The sequence below is a fragment of the Callospermophilus lateralis genome, chromosome 3 (genome assembly GCF_048772815.1).
Source record: "Callospermophilus lateralis isolate mCalLat2 chromosome 3, mCalLat2.hap1, whole genome shotgun sequence".
Taxonomy (NCBI): domain Eukaryota; kingdom Metazoa; phylum Chordata; class Mammalia; order Rodentia; family Sciuridae; genus Callospermophilus; species Callospermophilus lateralis.
The window spans coordinates 181,658,124-181,681,311 of NC_135307.1; the positions used below are offsets into that span (position 1 = coordinate 181,658,124).

Sequence of the window (23,188 nt, forward strand, 5' to 3'; positions counted from 1 at the left end):
GGGGGAGCTTTAGTATATTTTAAACAATTTGTGGTATTGTTTGATGCAGGCTATCAAAAAAGAAATAAAACATGCTATTCAATTACAAAGCAACTAGAGAAATTAAATATACTGTCTCTGGTTGACAGAAAGGGTGGCTGGATCAATTTTTCAAATCTCTTCTTCTATCAAAGACACAATAAAAAAGAAACAATAATTATGATAGAAATGATATATAGTTTGTTTATAGCAGTACAAAGGATAAGTATCATGTGAAAGCAGTGGTAACATAAAAACAATAAAAGCATGACGGATAAGTAATAAATCTTCTAAACCTACAATGATTTTTATATGACTTATCAATCAAAAGTAAAGCATAGCCAGGCATGGTGGTAAACACCTGTAATCCCAGTGGCTCAGGAGGCTGGGGCAGGAGAGTCACAAGTTCAAAGCCAGTCTCAGTATTAAGGCATTTAGCAACTCATCGAGACCCTGTCTCTAATACAATATTTTTAAAAGGGCTGCAGATGTGGCTCAGGAGTTAAGCACCCCTAGGTTCAATCCCCAGTACCAAAAAATAAATAAATAAATAAAGCATAAAGTCAGAAGTGGTAACACATGTCTGTAATCCCAGCTACTTAGAAGGCTGAGGTAGGAGGATCACAAGTGAAACTCCATCTCAAAATAAAAAATTAAAAAGGGCTCAGAATATAGCTCAGTAGTAACATGCCCCTGGGATCCCCAGTACCACAAAAGAAAAAAATAAGGCATGCATCTAAGAAAAAGAGCAATGGAGAAAATTAATATAGACTAAGTATTAAATACTATCAACAACTATTGTTATCTGGGAATATGTTAATAGCACTATAGTTGGTTTTTAAAAATTCTACAATTCAAACATTTCAATACATTCAAGTCATTCATTTTTCAACCTGGATTGAATGTGGGCATTGTCGCTTAGTTTTCACTGTAAATAGAGCAGTCGCATTACTATTAGTGTTGAGGCTGTGTTTTTGTTATTACATTTTTCTACTCTGGGATTTCCTAATTTAATGTCTAGTTATAGGATTCAACTTTCATGATATGTTTTGAAAGATACTCTCTAGGATTTAGGAGTTAGAATTACTTGAACATTTTAATCCATGGCAATGAAGTACTCAACCCAATGAGACTAATACTTTGGAATTTGTTGAGAATTTTTTTAAGCAGGGTTATAGTAAAGCTGTTTTATAGATTTGAAATAATTATTGAATTAATTATGAACTAATTAATTATTTAATTAATTATGAATTAATTAATTAATTATTGAATAATTGATAATTATTTGAATTAATTATGTTTGTCTAATTAAATTGTAAATATAAGTAAAAAAGCCTCAATAATTCATCAAAAGAGATTTAGTACTGTCCTGCTTCTTGATCTGGGTGTTGCTTATATCAAATCACTTGAATTATGAAAATTCACCAGGCTCTATGCTTATGTTGATTTTTATTTATTATATTTCAACACAAAACAATTTTAAAATATTTTGTTTCCAACAATAAAAAAAATGCGAAAAAAAATATTTTGTTATCTTACATAATTAAGTACTATGGATGAAATGATGGAATATCTGGGATTTGCTTCGAAAGACTCTGGGAGACAGAGTGAGGGGGGAGGCACGTATGGTGATGGTTGAGGAGAAGGATAAAGCTAAGTAGGAAGTGAATGAAACAAGCTAAGATAGATTGTTGTAGTTTCATGGTAAGTTCATGGAGATTCATAATTCATATTTGAAAATTACTATAATAAAGAAGATATTAAAGGGATAGCATTATTGCTGCTATAGCTGCACTTGCATGTGACCAACCTAAAGAACAGTGAAACACATAACCTGGGTGACCATGAAAAACAACCCATCATGGAAAGGGAGGAAATGAATGAGCAAACTCCAGCAGTAATGTCACTGCCTACCATATCTTCAAATAAGGAATTCAGGACTTTATGGACTCTGAGGGGACAGAGTGTGAGGCTTTTTTAACATTCAGTGGGCAGAAAAGCTTCCAGGGTGGTGGGCACATCTATTATATCCAAAATAAAAAGAAAAGGTGGCCTACACAGGTAAAATTTAAGGGATTATGACAGTGTATATGTCATAATTGCAAGAACCCAGCTATAAATTGCCAAGTAAGAGTAAACTTTGAGGGCTGGGGATGTGGCTCAAGCGGTAGTGTGCTTGCCTGGCATGCGTGCTGCCCGGGTTCGATCCTCAGCACCACATACAAACAAAGATGTTGTGTCTGCCGAAAACTAAAAAATAAATATTAAAAATTCTCTCTCTCTCTCTCTCTCTCTCTCTCTCTCCTTAAAAAAAAAAAAAGAGTAAACTTTGAGAGTGACTATATCCACCCCAACCTTCCCCAAGAACACTGCACCCCAAAGGTCCAATCTGGGAAGGAGTAATGCTAGTCAAACTATAAATACAGACTTTGAGCTCAGAAGGCCCCCATCCTTACGGCTATAAAATGGCTCAAAGCAAAACTTCTCTTTCAATACTTCTTACTCATCCTAAGGCTTTGAGGAAATAAGACATCATTCTCACAAAGTTAGGAATCTTTAATGTAGAAAGATGCCCATTAATCAAGTCACAATGAGCGCTACAAAACAAGCAAGTATAAATGCTTTATCTAAATCATGACAACAAGGTGGGGTTGTGGCTCAGCAGTAGAGCGCTCACCTTGCACATTCGAGGCCCTGGGTTTGATCCTCAGCACCACATAAAGATAAATAATTAAAACAAAGGTATTATGTCCAACTACAACTAAAAAAATAAATACTAAAAAATAAAAATAAAAAAAATAAATCTTGACAACAATTATTCTTTTAAATGATCCAAAAAGTCTTGGTTACAGTGTTATCTGCCTGTAGAAAGGTAAAAGAATTTTAAGTTAAAAGATTAAAAGCCTAAAGAAAGGGGTCATTCATCAAGTGCTCCTGACCTCTTCTCACTCTTATCTTTTGTTCTACAGAACTCATTCACTAATCTAGTCAAGGGCTGCCAGCTGCATGAGTGTCAGTTTAAGAATGTAACTTTAGGGCTGGGATTGTGGCTCAGTGGTAGCGTGCTCCTTTAGCATGCATGAGGCACTGGGTTCAATCCTCAGCACCACATAAATGTAAAATAAAGATATTGTGTCCACCTAAAAAACTAAAAAATAAATATCTTTTTTAAAAGAATGTAATTTTAATAATGCATCTGTTTTATCCAAATTCTAATAGATTAAAAAAATCTGGATGCTCCATAACATTTCTTTTAAAAGAATTTTATTGGTAACAATATACTTTATAACCAGTGTTTTTAAAAAATGTATTTAGTGTCTATTTGACTAACTTTCTGGTATATGAAAGTATACCAGATTAATAACTCAAATGATGAGCACCCAGTGTCCAAATGACAAGCAACTTGAAAAGATATCAAATACATTGAGTAACGGCTAGTCTGACTAGAACCAAGGGTCCAATTAAACATGCACAGAGAGGTACACACTCACTTAAAAGCTAGCAAAACAACATTGCTCTTGTTTTCATTTACCTAGTGAGATGGGAGATGAATGTTGGAATATGGGCAAGGACCCACATCACATTCTATCAGCTGAGGGCACTGATGAATTCAGCATAGGTAGGTACTAAAGCATTTAAGGATTTACACTCAGGAACAACTTTACCCCAATACTCTGCCTTGCTACTTAAATTATGATTCAGGAGACCCAAACCATTAACATAACCTAAGAGAGAACTTGTCAGAATGTAGAATCTCAGGTGGCGTCCAGACCACTGAATCAGAATCTATCTTGTAACCAAATTCCCAGGCAATATGTAGGCACATCACAGTTTGAAAAGCATGGATTAGTGTCAAATTGGAAAGAGGTTTCTATAGTGCTTCTCCTTGGGACTCGCCTGTTCCTCAATTTTTTTAATATTTATTTTTCAGTTATAGTTGGACACAATATGTTTATTTTAATTATTTACATGTGGTGCTGACAATCGAACCCAGGGCCTCACACATGCTAAGCAATTGCTATACCACTGAGCCACAACCCCAGCCCTCCTGTTCCTCATTTTTAACTCACAATTAACAATTAACATGAGGATACTTAAAAGCCCTCATCAAATCCCAAGTTAACACTAATCTAAAAGGAAACAACTGCACAAACACCTCTTGGAGGGGACTTAGCTTTTCAAAAGATCATGAAAAAAAATTACATATATTTTATAAAATTATATATATTTTATAAAAGCAACCATGGATCTACTTTTTAAAAAAAGTAATGCATACTTGAATACATTACTGTGAATTAGACAACTTCTGAAGAAATGGCTATAAATCTAGCTATATATTCTAAAAGCAATTCACAGCAAACTGTGGCCACAAGCAATGGGGAGGGACAAGGAGGTAAAGGGATCAGGAGATTCTATCATGAGGACAGTAACTGAACTGGAGGACATTAAACCAGAAGAAGTAGTGATTAAGTGGGGACATTATCATAGTGTTCACACATTTGAAGGACTCTTTCAAGACATTTCATTCTACAAATGTGTTTTTGAGTATCTGCTATGTGCCAGGCACTATGCCAGGAGCTAAGGACATGCAGAGTAAAAATCAGAACTGCTCTTTGATTTTCTGATGTTTCCTGCCCAGTGGAAGAAATCTGTCTGTTGTTCCAGAAAACAGAACTACGGCCAATGGCCAGTGAGCAGACAGACATGGGCAACATACAAGGAAGTCTCTTCTGCCCACAGGACTACAGCTTTGTACCAGAGTTAACAGATAGTGTTGCCTGGGTTCCCTAGGGCTGGGAAGAATGGGTTAAGAGAGGGAACTAGCAGGACAATGCAAATACTACAGGGTTAGAGAATAATTAGGACCAATATCATTAATATAAGATTTGTTTTGCATTATATTACGTTTAATTTAGCTTAGAAAATTTTTTTAAAACTTAACCACAACTTAGTATCCACTAAATTTTGTGTATATATGTAAATGATATCTAATTTCCCTTTTAGCAATGTTTTTTAAAACCTAAGATTGAATAAAAATCCACATTAACATTTTAAGCAACTCTGCCAAATGACTCATTTCAATTGTACCATTACCCCTCTAAAGCTACTATTTTCACGTTCCTTGATGTAGCTTCAGAGTTGTTCATCATCCTACTCCTGAAATTATGCTAAAAAAATAACAATTCCCTTCCAACATCCAGAAAGAACAAGAGAAAAAAGGGTAGGGGAACTAGATGTCTGAAGATACAAATAAATAATATTTATAAAGAAACATAGTATATAAACCACTTGAATGTTCAACAAAACAACCAATACTTTTTATGGAATGAAGCAGAGTAGTAATAATAAAACATAATATCCAATAAGCAGGAGAATATTTAAGATCAACTAATAAGCTCTTATAAATAATTGTTCAGGTTATATAGCAATAAGGAAAAATACTTAATAAGTAAAAAAAAAGTCCCCACAAACTCATACAGACATGTAAAAATCATACATGAGATCTAGGCATGATGGTGCATACCTATGAACCCAGCTATTCAGGATGCTGAGGGAGAAAGATTTCAAGTTCAAGACCAGCCTGGGCAATTTAGCAAGACACTGTCTCAAACAACAACAACAAAAAAAAACAAGAGTGGGAAATGTAGCTCAATGGCAGATGCTTGCCTAGCATGCATGAGGCCCTGGGTTCCACCCCAGTGCCACAAGAAATAAATGAAATAAAAATAAAAATCATGCATATGAACATAAATTATAAAAAAAACAAAAATTTGAAGTTTCTTTTCTGGCATGTTAGGATTCATTTTTATTTAAAATTTCTACTTTCTATTGACTATTCAATAAATGTTTTTATAATGAATGTTATCAGGATCCAAAATAATTATAACTCATTTTAAGTACCAGAGTTTATACATTAGCAAGAAATGACAAGGTGACAGTTTGATTTTATGTTCAATTGATTCTTTGTCTTTTATAAAGCTCTTTAAGTTTATAAACAACCAAAAGTAAAGATAATGACATTCATGTTATGAAAAGTGCTTAACATTTGTGGAAACTAAAAAGGACTTTGTACAGCAGCCGCCCATGAACTTTGAGTAAAAGGAAAACTAAATTTCTGGACTCTGTTTTGCTTTTCACCTTATTTGATCTCACTTCACATCACTCATGCCAAGTTGAGTTTTTTCCCTCTTCTTTTTCCTTCTTCTCAAGTTCACAGATGTGAAGAAAAAAACATACTGCAGCTCTGTTACAGTCCTCCCCTGTTCTCCAGCAACGCCATGAAATGTAGCTTTCTGGCATGGGTTATAGTGAAAGATATGAGTAATATCTAACTATTATCTGTCACCAGCAAGATCACTAGCACTGAGGTGACTCAAGACCAAAAGCTCTGGGTTCGAATTCTCCACATCCACAATATGAAAATAATCTACACACATGCGAGTTCTTCCCTTTTGAAATTGCATGGTTCTTATGTCTAATATTTTCCAAATGAACTCCCCACCTTTCTCTAAACCCTCAGGGCCATCACCATATTTTAAATCTTTAGTCCAGTTTCAGTCAACAAGACCCAGCTTTCTCTCAAAATGGCGCTCAATGCACAATCTTTTAGGGACTGGGAAAGGGAAACACAGAAGCTTCCCAAATGCCCCATCCTCTAACAGTGCCAACTGTTTGAAGCAAGATGTCTGGAAACAGCACAAGAGCAGATTCTCCAAAACAAAAGGGCTAGTGCTATTTTAACCTCTGACGGAGTGCAAAAGGATGCAGATAACCAACTCCCATACCTTGCCCTTGCTCCTAACTCCCAGAAGAAGTGAGGAAACTGAGGTCCACTGAGGACAAATGTGGAAGAAAAAGCCAGAACTGAAAATAGGCAACTACAACAGCAATACTCTCTCCCATTTTGTGCTCAAAGTTTCCCAAAGACAAGTTAAAGGGAATATTCTTCCTAGTTTAATCTCCTCTACCATGATGTTTCAGACTTTTTCTCGTGTAAGATGGACTTTCTGGGGTGGCCCTAGTAATCCCAGGACCAAAGAACTCAGAGATTTAATCCTTTTTACTAAAGAGAGCTAAAGATCTTAGCTCTGTCAGTACCCACCATGTACAGAGAGGGCTCTTCTATGTGTCCCTGTAAGTTAAAAGGAATCACCCAATTTGACTTTTTAAAATTTATGTTTTAATTTTAAAAAACCAGAGAGCTAACACTATATGAAGAGTATATCACAAGAGAAGGGAGTTGTATGGAGTTTTACCCAGATGCTAGATATAAGAAGCAGTGTAGCAGCATATTAAGAGCTCATGCTGTATAAAATGTAGAATAACTCCCAACCTTTCTATGCCTCCATTTCTTCCTCATTAAAATGAGGTCAGTTATACTACTATTGATGACATGTATGACCATCCTTGGCATAGCAACTGGCTCGCTGTAAGAGTTCAATGATATCTCTTGTCATCAGATCCAGCTGAAGTTGGCTAAGTCTCCTCTAGCAAGAAATCAAATGTTAGGGCTTTATTGACATTTTTGGCACCCCAGGAGTTAAAAACCTTTGTTTGGAAATATATTACAATATTACTAAATGTAACAAAACATAACTGGAAAACTATGCTAGAAAAACACTGAAATAAAAATATACTGTTAAATAGACATTTGAAAACTTAGGTTGAGTGGAGTTAAGTGAGGGTGGGTGGGTTTCAATCAAGAGTAAATTCAACAAGGGATTAAGCCACCAGAAAAAGCTAAAGAACCCTTAGGATAACCTATTAGAAGCACAATACATAGAATAAAGAAAAAAAATTACATCTGAAAAAACCAGGGATTCAGAGCCTGAAGAGAAAGACTTGAGATAAAAGGGATGATGACAGCTTTCTGTAGGTATTTGAAGGGTTGTATATATTGTATATGGTGCAAAAGACTCAACTCTGTATATCCAGTGGGTCAAAAGTCCCAAGACACAGATTGTTATTTCCTTTAAGAAAGAATGTTCTTGAGCTAACACAAAGGTTCTCCATATGAGAAGAGGAATTGGCATATCACCAGTAGACACACTGGAAACTTCTACAGTCATTCCCTATCTGAGCGTCTGCAATCCTAATGTCTTGTTTGGACACCAGAAGTAAACATAAGTGGGAATCGACAGAATGTGGTTTATATGTACCAGAATTCTTCACAAGACAGCAGTAACCCCTCAAGAGAGCAATATGAAGGCTCAAACTTAGTCCACTAATACATATACATCAGCATTCTTATTCCATTTGAGAGGTATTCTAGTTATGATAATTGTAACAAACAATTTTCTTAAAAATAATCACCCAATACTACATTAAGAATGCAAAAGTACAATCTGATGCATTATTTTGAGTAATGATGCTTAGAATTTCATTTAGTCAAAGGCATCATTACTTTTTTACTGTTAGGCTCAGAAAATTAAACATAAAAAAAAAAAAAAAAGAGAAATTCTGAAAATCACAGCCACTGGGAAGAAAGTGATTCAACATTTTATTTTCTTTGTTCCGCCTGCCAAAAAAAGACAGAGTAGGTTTAGAACTGAAAGAAAAAAAAAAAAGAATTCAAAAAGAGTAGAAAAAGAGCTGAAAGACAAGCGTGAGAGTTTAGTGGCATCAGCCATCCAAACCTTATTGAAAATCCAAACATGTAACTCATGTACCTAAATGTATACTGCACAGGCTCTACAACTCTCTTCCTTTTTCTTCACCACTGTGAGCTAGTCAGCAGGAGGGAAGGAGACAAAAGCAGAAGTTCATCTTTCCTTCAGCCTCCGCACTGCCCTCCGCAGCTATCACAATGCAGCACAGGAGAACATTAGTGCTCTTCACCATGGAGACAATTGTAAAGTCAAACCCAGAATTGTGAAATCACTAAATATGAGACACATGTAACAGGCTTTGGAATGGGAGTGAGGGGAATGGGGATCCAAATTACCAGACAAGAAAGGCAGGTCTTTAGAAGCTCTTGGGAAGCAATTCAGATTCTTAAAATCATTTTATTTCCTTTCAGAAGATGAAGACGATTACTCATTATTTTGAGTTAAATTAATTCTGTTCACAGAAGACATTATACTTGAATTCCAGCCTTCAGACCCTGTGAGAAATGAATGTTCTGTTAAAAGATATACAATCAGGTGTAGATGCCTTCATGATAGAGTGTGGCTTTCAGCTGAACTACAGAAAGCACTCTTTGTCCTAGATTACCAAATGTTTTGTTGTAACTCTATCCTTCAAGTACTATTAGCTGGGGAAACAAAGACGTAAACAGGGTGTTAAATGCTATCACAAAGGTGTCCATTTATGCTCCAGGAGAAGTGGAAAAGGAGGAGAAGTGGCATCTCTCACAGTCTAAAGGGTCAGGGAAGGCTTTCTGGAGGAGGGGGCACCTGCAATGAAGCTGGAAAGGCAAGTGGGTGTTGGCTTCACGAAGAGAGAGGATTCATTCTCTACAGAGGGACACAGAGAAAACCCAGGAGGATTAAGGTAAGAAGCCTGGAGAATGCTGTCATTTCAGGGTTGGCCTGAGGACTTGATGACCAGAAAAAAACCATAGAGACAGAAGAGCTAAGGAGGAAAGCATTTCAAAGCTGGAATGGCTCACAGGGTAAATGGATGCAAGTCAAGTCAGGCAAGAGTGAAAGGCCTAGTCTTAGCTAAACCACAAAGGACCTTGGATGCCCTTTGCCCAAGACATTTCAGGGAAGTGGCAATGACAGAGGCCAGAGCACAGAGGGTTGAACTGCAGGAGGTGAGGAAGTAGAGAGCATGGATAAGGCTACTCACAGAAAGCTTGGCTTAGAACAGTGAGTGAGCTAACAGGAAACACAGGATCAAATTTTATTTTCCAATCTGAACTTCGGCTCTGAGCTCCAGATTCTCGTATTCTCTTGAATTCTTCCTTTCACCTCACCCCCTATGTTCAATTTACACTTTAGCCTTCCCTCCACCCACTCTTCATCCAATTGGTCCTTCTTCTTTTAAAATTATAAATCAGACCATTTTACCTCCTACACAAAAGGCACAATAGCTTCCTGCTGCCCTTAGGATAAAATCCAACCCCTGCCATGGTGTGTAAGTTCTTGGATGATCTAGGTCCTACTTTACTCTTTTGCATCTTCTCATCACCTCTCCCTCCTCCTGATGATTATGTACCATCTTGGCCTTCTTTCAGTCTTTAAACCTTCTAAGCACATTTCTGCATTAGAATCCTTGCTTATGCTGTTCCCTCTGCCTAGAAATGCTCCTTTCTTGCTGTCCCACCAAGCAGCCAAAGGACAATTTCCTACAAAGGAGCAGGTCATCATAAAGGTCCTCTTTCACCTGGTGCCCAGGGGTTCATTTCCACCAACTCCTTCAGAATCCTGGTTTTCCAGTCTTCCAGGTAGGATATTTTCTGGCTCTCATCACCCGGGACTTTGATGTCCAAACACATAGGCTCTTGATCATTTTTTTACTGCCTGTTATATGGCCTTTGTCAAGACACTACCTCATCATTTTTCTTAAAAAAGGTAAATGGCATCTACCTCCACAACTGTTAGAAAGCTCACCTCAGAAGGGAGGTAAAGGCCATAGTTCTCACCCACATCTTCCCTAACCTGTGACCCCTCTTCCACCTCAGACATCACTTGTCTTTACCAGTCCTAGGCTCTTCCCAATCCCTGGCCATCGAGGCACGAAGAGTGCCTTTTCCATTTCGCCCTGAAGCTGCACAGGTCCTGCTTCACTCTTCCTGGATTCTACTGCTCTTTGAGAATATACAAACACATCCAAATTCTTCTCTCATCTAGTAACCATCTATCCTGTAGCCGTATTCACTAGCTCCCTTCCTACACAACCATCCATTCTCAATCTCTTACCCCATCCTGCTGCCCAGCATTGACACCCAGAGCAACCTTAGAAACCATGGTTTGAAGACAGCAGAGATCCATCAAACTAGGTCTTCTCTACCCCGGTTGATTGGATTATAAACAAGCATGGAAGTGTCCGCTATTTTAGGCCTCTTAGATTTCAGCAGGGTTTATCTATTATAGAAGCTAGTGTTTCTCTATGCAATACAGGCTGAATTTAGACAGCAGGAGAGAAGGGGTAGGAAATGCTGGACACAGTGGCACATGCCTGTAATCCCAGTGACTCAGGAGGCTGAGGCAGAAGAATCACAAATTGGATGCCAGACTCAACAACTCAGTGAGACCCTCAGCTACTCAGTAAGAACCTGTCTTGAAAGAAAGAAAGAAAGAAAGAAAGAAAGACTAGAGATGTAGCTCTGTGGTAAAGCCCCCCCCAGGGTTCAATCCCCAGTACCAAAAATTTTAAATATATATATAGAGAGAGAGACCTAGGATTAGGCATGGCTTTATGACAATACCTGTGTTTATATATTAGTTATATATTACTTATCCTCTTCAAAGAACATTAAAATGTTTTCTCATTTGACACTTCATCATCACTTACTGATGTTATTCTATAAATTATTTACAAAATGAAGAGACAGACTTAGAGATATAAGTTGCTACTAAATGGAGAAGCCAAAACTGGGCCACAGGACTCCCGACTCAGTCTGTGGTATTTTTGCTACAGCATCTGGTCTCTCAAAGCCACATTTTAGTGCTACATAAGAGAAACTCTTGCCTGAAGTGCAAAAATGCTGGAATGAAACAAGGGTAGGTAGTTTGGGCAGACTGATTTAAAAAAAAAAAAAAAAAAAAACTATGGAGGTCTTTATAATCACCAGACTGTGTAATATAGCTTTCATCCAATAAATAATGGGGAACAAGAATCGACTCCCACTTCCTAACTCCACAGCTATAATTGATACCTTTCCACTGTCTTCAAAGACCTTACTGTACCACTCCCCCAGCTATCAGTTGGTGCCAAAAGTTCACTTCACAAAGAAAACAGAAGCTTTTTCGAGAGCAAAACTTCCAACCCCTTACCTTCTATAGAGTTCTCTGTGTCCCCAAGTAGCCTTCTCTCTTCCCACACCATCAAATGGAAAAGGCATACCTCCTCTGGCAGTGCTACTGGCCATCCCTTAAGCATGTCACCTCATCCAAGGCAGAGATACTACTCAATCATTTACCTTGAATCTGCTACCTTCTTTTTTTTCTCAGTGCTAGGGATAAAACATGTTTTCCTTTATTCTGGATCTTTCTTTTCTTGGTCTCTAAATCTTCCTTTCCTTGGTCTCTCATCCTTTCCTCAGGAAGTCCACTGCCCTTTCTTATCCTCTTACTTCTTGGCTAGGCTCCTTCAAGAAGCAGCAGCAGTAAACACACATCTCCACTTCATCATCACAATTTTCTTCCATCCACTGTAATGTGGGACACTGAAACAGTCACCTCCAACAATACCTCCTGGGAGCTAAATTTCTGGATAATTTTGAACATTTATCTTATTTTTTATGGCACTTGACACTGCTGGTACCCCTCCTCCTAGAAATTTCCCTCTGCCTTGATTTCCATGTCCCCACTCTCCTGATCCTTCTCCTGTGTGCGTCTACGCCTTTTTGGTCTCCTTTTAAGGCTTCTTCCTTCACTTCCCCGCTAAATATTGATGTATCCTGAGGTTTTATTCTTATACTTCCTCTTACCTTATATATTCAGATCTCTCTGTTTAAAATCACACCTCAAACATAGCTTCAACTGGCAAATGCACACAGGTGACTCCTACACTGATACATCTCCTGTTCAAACCACTCATGTGAGCCCTCCATGTCCTGGCAATGTTTACCTGCTAGTATTTAAACCCAGATTCCATACGTATCTCAAACTCATCATGGTTAAAACCACAATGAGCACCATATCTATATCTATATCTATCTATCTATGTATCTATCTATGTATATATCCCTTATACAGTGATAATGAAAACACTGATTGAGTACTGTATCAGTCAGCATTCTCCAGAGAAACAAAACCAATATGAAACACACCAATATGTGTATGCGTGTGTTTGTGCTCATGTGTGTACAAATACATACACACACACACACACACACACACACACATACACACCCAAAAAAGTTTATGTTAAGGAAATGACTCATGCAATTGCAGGGGCTGACAAATATGAAATTTGTAGGGCAGGTCAACAGCTATAAATTCAGGCAAGAATTGGTGTTACAGTCTTAGACTCATCCCCCACTTGAACAGACATCCCTGGAGACAAGGTCTCACCCTCTGACCCAGCATCTTGCACAGACAGGCATGACACACCACAGAAGCTCAGTCTTATGGCCACTGTGGCATAAAATGAGATGCTCTTAAATGAAATGGGATGACAGGATGGATGAGGCACTAAATCATGATAGAGAAAAATTAGAACTTGAACAAGGATTATGTTATAAATCAAGACACAGCCCTTGTCAGATTTACATGACCACAACACCTATAATTAACTGAAGACCATCCACACAGATAGAAGCACATCTGTTCCAATAATTTCTTTGAATGTCTCAACAACCCTGTGAAATTGACATGGCAAAGAAAAGGTCACATTTTACAAGTACAATGAGATTTTAAAAGAGTAAGGGTCTTGTCTTGGTTGCTAGAGAAAATACCTACAATGAAATATCTTAGTTCTTCAGTGATATATAGGTAAGAGAAATCATGAAAACAACAAAAGATCAAAACCAGAAAAGAACCTTGTAGTTCAAAACCTGCAAAAAGTATAAATATCACCTTCAATTTACAAAGAATACTTTTTCTTTCAGGACAATTATTGTCCACATTAATATTTGTACTATAATACTATGGCATGTGTTAGATTATCAGAATTACATCGATTTTTGTACTGTTTCTGTTTATATACCATGTATCCAGAAGAATTGTTTTGTGAAATAAGAACAGTTATGTGTTAAACTTACATTTCTATAGTGATGACTAAGTATCCCTAGGCACCCAAAACTATCTGGTTTTCTTATTTAATATTAATAAGCATTAGAATTAGTAAAATATTAATGGTATTTAGTCTAAATACTGTATGTGGAAACACTATGGCATTAACTACAGGGTAGTAGAAACTCTCCATTAGCTATTCCTGCAAAAAAAAGTTAAGGTTGACTATCCTCAACTATATTTGCATATATAAGAACTTAACCTTTTCAAATTCTTTTGTATGCAGTCTCATCTAAGTATCATAAAAATGTTATAAATCAAGAAAAATACCTCTCATTTCAAGTGACAGGAAATAGAGGCAAATGCCTAAGTTCATATAATTGAAAAAAGGCAAAAGTAAGCAAAGACACCAAGGTTTTCTGTCCCCAGACCTATAGTCACTCAACAAAACTATGATGGCTCCCTAGCTACGGGTCAACAGACTGTGCCATTAGACCAGAGGAGGACACTATCTGATTTGCTTTCTATTGAGGTTTAGTGTAACCCCTACAACACTAAAACCCCTCCAAGAGAATTCATTCTAGTCCTTTGTATGGTAAAATGGGACATATAACATTAACAAATATCTTGGCTTTTCAAATTCTATTGATATTATCAGGAATAAATAAAAAGAAATGTCATCTTTTTTAAACCACATATGTTGATTTTCAAGGAGATCACAAATCTGGGCTAGGCCCCATTTCAGCACAAAAGACAACTTGTGGGTTTTTAGCTTCCTGGAAAATTGAAGAATTGAATCGAATGGGAGTGAAAACAGAGCCTTAACACAGGAAAGGAAAAACTGAATGCAAGGTCTTAGGCATAACAATGACCATTTGTAAGGATGGCCTCATGTTCTAGCCATTGTTAACTAACTATCATGGCAAGAAATGGGCCTGCCAAGGGAATGAGGACTCATCCAGAAGAACACACATCAGTGAGAGACAATTCACTCTACAGCAGGAAGATGCACCTTTGAAGCAGCAGGCCAAGCTCAGGAACCAGGCATACATAGGCCCGGAGCAGGAAGAGCAACTCTGTGCATGGCTTCACAGGCTTTCTGTCAATTTCTCTGTGCTTTGCCATACTAAGACAAGAGAGACAGGCAGAAGCTATGACCTTTAGGTTACCATGGCCCCACCCAAAGAGCTCTTGTGCATATCACCAACCATCCCTGACAAAGGTGCTCAGGAATGAGATAGATGAATATTCAATGGGACTGCCAACTTGGCAGATATTCCTTTCCCACAAAAGCCTCTCTAACATCACTTGGAACTCTATCTTCCCTCAATTTCTAACCTCATATCCAGACTATATACATTCCATTATCATTCTGGTTTTCTGTTTACCACCAGCATATCACTAGACAGTCACATGGTGCATACTGATGTTTTAATAAAAAATGGACCACACTATATAATGACAGTCCCATAAGATAACAATGGAACTGAAAATTCTTACCACCTAGTATTTTTTCCTATGTTTAGATATTTTCCTGTTTTACAACTGCCTATAATATTCAGTACAGTAATATATGGGATAGGTTTGTGCCTGTAAGCAATAGGCTATGTCTGTGTTAGGTTGTACCATCTAGATTTGTGTAAGCACACTGTATCATGTTCATATAATGACAAAATCACCTAACAACTCATTTCTCAGAATGTATCCCTATTGTTAACCAATGAGTGAGTGATGAGTCATTACTTCTGGTATCAGATGGACCTGGAGAGCCAAGCTACTAAGAATGATGCATGAAGGCTTACTCCCACCAGTCTCACCTCCTTCAAACCCAGGCAGTTGAATTCCAGATCCTATGTTCTTAATCACTACAGACATATTCCCCAAACTTACCTAATTATAAAAGAAGTACCAAATGAGTGTATGTGGAGGAGGGTGTTAAATATATATTCTCAGACTCCTCTCTTTAGAGATTCTAGTTAAGTGGGGCCCGAGATAGATCCTGGAATCTTTATTTTTAACACACCCTCAGATGACTTTCATCACAGTTTAGAAACAGTTCTACATGCCACCAGTATTGCCCACTTGAATTGGGATTCCTTCAGAAGCATAATGAAACTGGGCCAAGGTCAACTTATTCCAGACAGACCTTGCAACCATAAATCGTACAGGTCATGCTTTTCCATTTCCTTCAGGCAAAACCCTCAATCCTCTGAGAATCTTACAGACTGGCTGTAATACTTCTCTCCCTTGCCAGGACCTCTGACCCCACCTAATTTGCCAAAGAACTGGCCCACCTTCTTTTTCTTTACCCCAAACATCTTGCCATCCTTCTGATGGCTTCTCTGACCACAAGGATGACCCAAACAACACTCTAGTCACTCGGTTATCTGACTTCATCAATTTAGTGTTCTTCGCTAAGTTCATTTCATTTCAGTGGTTCAGGTCTGTGGTGAAATGTAGAAGTCTGCCATGCCCAGTAATTAACTGCTCCAATTCTGAAATCTTCCACTCACATATCCCTCTCTGACCATATCCTCCAATTACTCCATTACTCCAATACACCCAATTCCTTGACTTCATCAACACCACAGGTCCTCTTCTCCTCCTTATTCAGCCTACACCCCATCTATCATGTTAATCACTCCTTGAAAAATACTCTGTTTTCCTGACCCACTGTCCTTCTGCCAGTCATCCCTAGCAAACCCCAATTCTGGTTCAATCCAAATATATGCCTTTTTTGCTCCTAAAACCAGATGTTCCAATCAGTCCATAGTCTCCCAATAGAGTCCTGAATATTGCCTGGATATCAGAGACACTGTCTTCCTCTTCCTGACATCAATGGTTCATCAAAATTTCTCATTTTTCCTCTGACCTATTCCTACTTATTCTTAGCAGATAATCTCCCCTCTATTTCACAGGGATGACAAGCCACCAGACTGGCACATGCTCATAAGCCATCCCACCAGAAAATTCGTCTGTGCCGGTATTCCATCACAAGGACTGCCAAGTCTGTCATGTCTGAACCAGGACCCTGTTCACATGGTTATCTGACGTAAACACCCTGGTGGTGAGCATTCCTGAAGTAAACAGTATGATGGTGGTATCTTTCTAGTGGAAAAAAAATAAAATAGTATGTCTTTTTTTGTGTGTATAATTCTGCTCCTTAGAATGATCTTGAAAGATAAGGTTTTTTTTTTTCAATTTGCAATTGAAAAAAAACAAACAAGTAATTTTTCCAAGGACTAGCAGCTAGAAAGTGGCAAAGAAAATTAAAACAGAGCCTGAAAGCAAACTAACCTATGTGCTTTGACATAATGGCTATTAAGAAAAACTTTCCATAAGTTTTGCTCTTTAAAGCAAGCATTCTTATTTTTTCAAAGTCCCCAATACATGCTTAAAAACAAACATGAGGACCCATTAATATCACAGCATATCTCACATTCATTCCTATATTTGTACCAGAAGGCAGTGATGAATAATAGGGATAGTCCAAAGATCAGGTCATGTGCTTTAAAATCCTAACACCACTACATTCTTAGCTATATGCTTTAAAAATGTCCTAACTTGGGCTGGGAATGTGGTTCAGTAATAGAGAGCTTGCCTAGCACATGTGAGGCACAGGTTCAAACCTCAGCACCCCATAAAAATGAAATAAAGATATTGTGTCCACCAACAACTAAAAAATAAATATTTTTTTAAAGTCCTAACTACTATAAATGGTAATGTAATTATCATCACCACCTTTTGAATTCTCCCAAAGGTTTAGACATAATGTGAGAGTACATTTAATAGTGGATCTGGTATACAGTAAGTCTCAAAAAATGGTTAGCTGCTATAACAACTAATATTCAAAATGTTTGAGCACCTGTAAAAATACTGGATTCTAGGCAGAGCAGTGGGTGCCAGGGCAGTGCCAGGGCTGTGCCATAACCAAAGTAAGGATGTCCCTGTACTCATAAATTTTGTAGTCTGTTGGGAGAGTTAACCACTTAAGGAAAGCAATAAACATATAAATAAAATATTTGGAATTTTTATGAACTTACAAGCAGGAATTGCATGTGTACTAATGGATAATGAAGGGATAATCAGGGAAGGCCACTTTGAGGAGTAGACAGTTTAGCTGAGTGGATGTTTGAAAAGGGTCTTTCTATGACAAGGGTGGGAAGAAGAATGCCAGGCAGAGGGTACACAAAAAAGGAAAAGAATTTGGCATATTCAACAAATTGACAGTTCTCAAGTTGACAAGCATGGTGACAGTAAGCAGGGGTTGGGAGAGGGAGAGGGTGTGGGGGCCTCAAGAGTAAGTGTGGATATGACTCTAAGGGAAGTGAGAAGCCACTAAGCAGGGAGATGGCATGATCTTACTTTTTAGTAGGATTACTCTGGCTTCCATGAGAGAATGTGCTAGAAAGAAAGTAAGAATGAAGCTGGGAAACCAACTAGGAAGTGACAGCCTTCATCCAGCCAAAAGAAGAGGGTGGCTGATTTAGGAAGAAGAGGAATGAAGGATCTGTAATATTCTGGTGGCTAGGCTGACAGGCCATGTGGTGGACTCAACATGGGATGGAGAAAGAGGAAGAATGAAGGACAACTACATCAACAAATGATATAATGCTATATATACACACAATGGACTTTTATTCAGCCATAAAAAATTAAATTGTGTCATTTTCAGGAAAATGGATAAAACTTGAGAACATTATGTTAAGTGAAATAAGCCAAACTCAGAAAGTCAAGGGTCATATGTTTTCTCTCATATGTGGAAGCTAAAGAGAAAAAGGAAGAAAAAGGTAGAGTAGAAGGATCTCAAGAAAATTGAAGGGAGATCAGTGGAGTAGAGGAAAGGGACCAGTAAAGGGAGGAGAGAAGGGAAAGGGGAAATACTGGGAAATAATATTTGCCAGATCATATTGTTAAATTGTGTACATATACAAATATATAACAAAAAATCCCACTATCATGTACAACTATAATGTGCCAATTTAAAAAAAAAAAAAAAAAACATGGAAAAAAAAAGAAAAAAGAAGTAAGGACAACTTTCAGGTACCTGACCTGAACAATGAATGGAGAGAAATGACACTGAGACAGGGAAGGCTGGTGGGGAGACAGATATGAGTGGTCAAGAATGATGAATACAAATTTGAGAGAGAGGTTAAGAGATCAATACTGAACATGTGAAGATTGAGAAAACAGTGAGGCAGCAAGCAGAGACAACAAGAAGGCCTCATAGCTGAAAATACAAGTCTAGAACCAGAGAAAGGGCAGGAGGCAAAGCAGAGGGAGTCATCTGCATCCAGAGGGTATTAACATCCTGGGACTGGATAAGATCAGACAGAATATGAGACAAGTGAAGGAACTGAAAAAAGAATAAGAAAGCAGGCTAATAATCTAAAACTGAACACGATTAAGCAACCCACACGAAACAGAGTTGCCTAAATACATGTTCAACAAATGCCTATGGAACAAAAATAAATTCCTAACACAATCCCTTTAGGCTTTTAAAAAGAATGAAAATTTCATTTAGTATTCTACCTCCTTCACCATTCTTGTATATTTAGAACATAAGGGGGAAAAAAAAAAAGGTCTTGAAGGTCTCTGGACTAGGATCCTTAAAAACAAAACACCTTTGTTTTCCTCTCAAAAACTCACTAAAAGTAGTCCACCTAAAGTTCAAACCTCTAAAAAGCTCACATTATATCTTCTCTGTAAAAATTCTGTCCCAAGATAGTTTTCCCACCCTTATAATTATAAATTATAACTAAAAATTCAATTGTATGTTTTACTACAGATGTTGTTTCATCCTGAAAGATGAAATGTTACTTTCAAACAGTTAAAAGTAAAATGCTCAAAAGGTCAAGGATTTACTTTAAAAGTTAAATTAAAAAAAAAGTAAGTGTACCTGCTAGCCAGCCAAAAACCGATAAGCAGGGAGATGAAAAGGATAGAACTGCCAAGAAAATAAGTAAACATAACAGCTATTCCCCAAATAAAAACACATTAAACCTATAATTATATCTCTGGGTATCTGCTGACACAAAAACCCCACTCTGCTTTTGAGGCTTAAACTATTACTTAGAACAACCAAGTTGAAATCACAGCTGTAAACATAACAGGGACACCTTATACTTTACAAAGATTCCCAGTGTGACACAGGGGGTAATGCACAAAAAAAGAAGCCCAGTCACATTTGCCAAAAATGTTCCTTCCCTTATATTGTTTAAGTTAAATCAAGACTATAACTCTTTTTAATATAATAAACCTCACTTTGTAAAATAATTCTCAGATATGGAAAGGAGAAAATGTTGGGACTTTTAAAGAGACTAATGATATAGCTATCTAGACCTGCAGCAAGGTCGTGTGAATGGATGGATAATGAACATTCATTCATTCAGCAAATAGTAAGTATCTACAAAAGGCCAGATATAGGTCTGGGCCCTGAAAATACATCAGTGGGTTGATGAGGGAGAGAGAATAAACCAATAAACAAATAAGTGACTGTAAATAAAGCACAGTAAGAGAGGATAGGGGGTGAGATATATTTTATAGAGCAGCAAAAGGCTTGACAAGATTACATTTGAGCAGAGACCTGAAGTAGCAAGGGAGTCAATCATGATGATATCCAGTAACCAAAGTTCTCAGCAAAAGGACAAGAAGGGCTGGGGATGTGGCTCAAGTGGTAGCGTGCTCGCCTGGCATGCGTGCGGCCCGGGTTCGATTCTCAGCACCACGTACAAACAAAGATGTTGTGTCTGCCGATAACTAAAAAATAAATATCAAAAAATTCTCTCTCTCTCTCTCTCTCTCTCTCTCTCCTCTCTCACTCTCTCTTAAAAAAAAAAAAAAGGACAAGAAAATGCAAAGGCATTGAGACAGGAGTTGCTTGAAGTGTTAAAGGAACAGCAGAGACATCAGTCTGGCAAGGCTGGAAGTCAGAACCAAGAGGTAGCCTGGTAGACAACAGAAAGAACTTCAGATTTTAAGATAAGAAGCTGTTAGAGGGCTCTAAGCAGAGAACTGGCACAACCTGACTTACTTTTTTAAAAGGGAACACAAGTTCCTACTCATAAAACCAAGACTCATTATCTATTTATAAGTGAAAGGGGGCAAAGCATACAATAAAAGTCTTATAGTCTGATAGAGTTTTATGCAAGAAAAGAATATGTACACATGGGAACAAAACTAAAAACATAAATATTGTGGGTTTTGAGGTTACAGAGTTTTTCTTACATTTTCATTTTTCAAGTTTTCTGTCTTAAATATTAATTACTTTGTAACTTTTAATGTTACCTTAAAAAAAAACCTACTTCACCATGAGACTGTCCTAGTCTGAAATCTTACTTCAATATATAAAAAACAAAGCCAAAAACAACACAGAGAACATTTTTTCCCAAAACTACCACACTTCCCATGCCATGTTTGCCTGTCATGAACCACTGCACAAATCGAGTAGCTCAATGTATCAAGGTCACAAAACCAACTTAGTTAATATTTATCATTACATAGTAGCTCTGTCCCCTAAAACAACTTTGATATCATCTTTCCAAGACAGCAACAAAAAGGCCCTTTTCATTCATTTTCTAAGTCGCTTTGATACTATTTTGCTGCTTTTGGATTTTTCCACTGTATGTCTCTTAGAAACAAATTAAGCCCAAATAAGTTGTTCCAGCTAATGAAGTGCGCTTTTGGCTCTTTCTCCGTGGTTGAGAATTATTCGGCAAAATACCAATTGTTTTAGAACGCATTTTTCTCTTAGTTTTGAAATACTGCAATACTAAGTTACCACAAATAAAGAACCTCAAGATAACAACGTACAAGAACATGTATATAAATGGAAACCGCCGTAATCCATTTTTAAATTGAAAATGTGTGGATGCCTCATGAATAAACATTTACAAATATATACTAGCGTTCACAGGACATAAATAAAAACACCACCCCGCCCCTGCCCAGTCCATAACAGTTTTTTGCAAGGCAGAAATGCAAACCATGCAACTCAAAATGACTCAAGCTCTCACTTCCACCTGAGCCCCACATCCCACCCACTCCTCAATCACTTCCAACAGGTTTCTCTGAATGAAATCCCAAACTTAACAAGCCGCAAACTCTGCTCACATACCACTCACGGCATCCGGGAACCTGGGATCCACGTGTAGTGTTTTACGTGGGGAAACATCAGCCCAGGGTTCAAGATTCTACTGTACCCCGAGTGGTTGGTGCCCCGGCTCAGCTGCCTTCCCTGGCGGAGCTGATGCTCTTTACACCAGAGGCATGGGCTGTCCAGCCCAGCAGCGGGCAGCGACCCACGGGAGTGGAAACAAGCGGCGCTCAGACATGCACTCTCACACTGCCAGGCGCGCCCCCGCGGACACCCCACTTACCCGCCACCAACTATTCTCCTCCTCTCGCAATTGTGTGGCCCTTGGGACCACAATGACCCCAGGGACCCCAGGGCGCCCGAGCCTGGAGCTAGGGGTGATGACAGATGGGCGAGGGCGGGGCTTCGGGGGGAAGGGGCGGAGCCTCCCAGCATGGGGGTGCTGGCGGCTGACAGAAAGACAGGGGGCAGCGGGCGGAGGGGGCTGACCTAGCCTGCGGGCCGGGCTGGGGCCAGGCCTGGCGGGAAGGAGCTCGCGCGGACACAGAGGCTGACAGGCAGAGAAACACACAGACACCGGGTACTGACAGTCGCCGGGGCACACGGGGTCGGCGGGCCGCGGCGGACGCTCACCTGGCAGCGGCGGCGGCGGCGACGGCGGAGGCCGGGCCGCACTCCCGGCGCTGCGGGCCTCCCTCCCTCCCGGCAGGCGGGCGGGCGGCCGGCGCAGGCCCCGCGGAGGCGGCGGCGGCGACGCCTGAGCCGCGGACTGCTGAGCGGCGGGGACGCAGCTGCACCAACCGACTCCGGGCCACTCGGCTCGGCTCGGCTCGGCGGCGCTCGGAGACGTTCGGCTTCACTCGGCCCCGCTCGATTCGGTTGGGGGCGTGGTCCGGTGCCCCCCGCCCAGGTCGCCTCAGGCGTCAAGGGGGTGGGGCTTTCGAGCGGGCGCGAGCCCCCTGACGTCGCGGGAAGCGGGCCTTACTCCGGGCGCATGCGCGGACGCCTGCCTCGCTCTTGGCTGCGTGGAGGTTGGAGAAGCTGGAGACGCGGGAGACGCTAGAGGAGGGTGTGGGGGCGGATGCCCGGGCCTCAGAGGTTCCCGGCTTTTGTGCTCCACATCCTGGTCTTTCCAGAGGACCACCTAAGGAAGGCTAAGCGAGGCTACGCTTTCAAAAGGGTGTGGACTGGGCAGGGGCCCTAGACCATGTCCGCCCTCGCTCTTTCCAGT

General features: G+C 39.3%; 1 protein-coding gene across 6 annotated transcripts in view; it reads right to left on the reverse strand.

Moving 5' to 3' along the window:
• Zhx3 (zinc fingers and homeoboxes 3) overlaps positions 1-22,761 on the reverse strand; it is a 114,967-nt gene extending 92,206 nt beyond the window's left edge. For 3 of the 6 annotated variants that reach the window (XM_076851863.1, XM_076851862.1, XM_076851861.1), the window contains exon 1: positions 22,591-22,759. The gene's annotated coding sequence lies outside the window, so the exon portion shown is untranslated. Of the gene's footprint in view, positions 1-22,063; positions 22,085-22,240; positions 22,327-22,590 lie in introns of those variants that run through there. The other 3 variants (XM_076851856.1, XM_076851858.1, XM_076851860.1) reach the window with 3 other exon arrangements.
• Between the last annotated feature and the right edge of the window lie 427 nt (positions 22,762-23,188).